This window comes from Halyomorpha halys, unplaced genomic scaffold (genome assembly GCF_000696795.3).
Source record: "Halyomorpha halys isolate HHAL.00 unplaced genomic scaffold, Hhal_1.1 Scaffold1222.1, whole genome shotgun sequence".
In the NCBI taxonomy this organism is placed as follows: Eukaryota; Metazoa; Arthropoda; class Insecta; order Hemiptera; family Pentatomidae; genus Halyomorpha; species Halyomorpha halys.
The window spans coordinates 14,993-16,272 of NW_027112839.1; positions in this window are offsets into that span (position 1 = coordinate 14,993).

Sequence of the window (1,280 nt, forward strand, 5' to 3'; positions counted from 1 at the left end):
TTTTTATCATTAAATGCACTCAAAAAGATTTAATTAACAGAGGAAAATATGTATATTAACTGTACAGTAGTACTAGTTTCCAGATTTCTCTTTTATTTACTTCATTTTAATACTTTGGTTAACATTTAAAGCCTACTCCATTTCAACTTTCAGTTCATGTTTCGTCGCACTATCACTGTTCCAACTTCCTCAAAAATTCATTTCCATTTTCTTCAGAGAAGAGAGAATGGGTCACTAAACTCTAAAAATGTGTTTACCTCTGGATTTTTAGGACTGAAATTTAATGGAAATAATGAACTGTTAGGTTACTTTCAGAAGATATAGAATTTGCTCAGTTTATTGTAATACTTTCGTCTCAGAATGTTCATGATTGAGATGCAAATAATAAATACATTGTGGTTTGTTTACTGGACTCGTAAAACCTAGAAACACCAGGGAATTTGTAGAACCTGGAATAGTCAAGGAATTCCATGACGAAAACCATGACCAGCTCATTGATGCTTGTCCCTGTAATGTAAACTACTATTTAGAGTAATTGTTATGGCCTGTCTTTCATTTCATTATAATAATTTGGAAAGTTCCTTTGGAAATTTGGAATAAGAATATTAATTAATGTTTAAACGTTTAGTCATGCCCTTTTATAACTGTTTCAATGACCTGTAATTTTACCAGAAAAAGTCTGGGAATTCAATGAAAAGGTTCTAGAGCATACCCTGATGTTAGTATTACAAAAATTCAGTAACGTATCACAAAAGTTTATTTTTTTATTTCGGTACGATGTGATGGAAACAAAGTTTTTTTTTGGTAATTTGAAGAAATTTTCTTAAAATTTCAAATTATACTCTAACATAATAAATGTAATGATCCTTCTATGATATAAGCCATAAATTCTCAGTAATTCTAAATTCGCCTAGCCAAAAACAATTTATGTCTAAGACTGAACCCTAAAATGATCCCCAAATCCCAAAAGCCTCCAGAATACCCATCATCCTACGCCCTATCTCTCTATTACCGATCATGGGCAAAATCCTTGAAAAACTCATTTTGAAACGCTTATACCCCATCCTGGATTCCCATCATATAATCCCTGATCACCAGTTTGGATTTCGAACATCCCACTCTACTATCCAGCAATGTCATCGTGTAGTGGACGTAGTCTCGTCTTCTTTGGAGCGCAGAATGTACTGCGCGGGAGTATTTTTCGATGTAGAACAGGCTTTTGATCGAGTCTGGCACCCGGGACTGCTTTACAAACTCCGTAAATTCCTACCTCCTACATA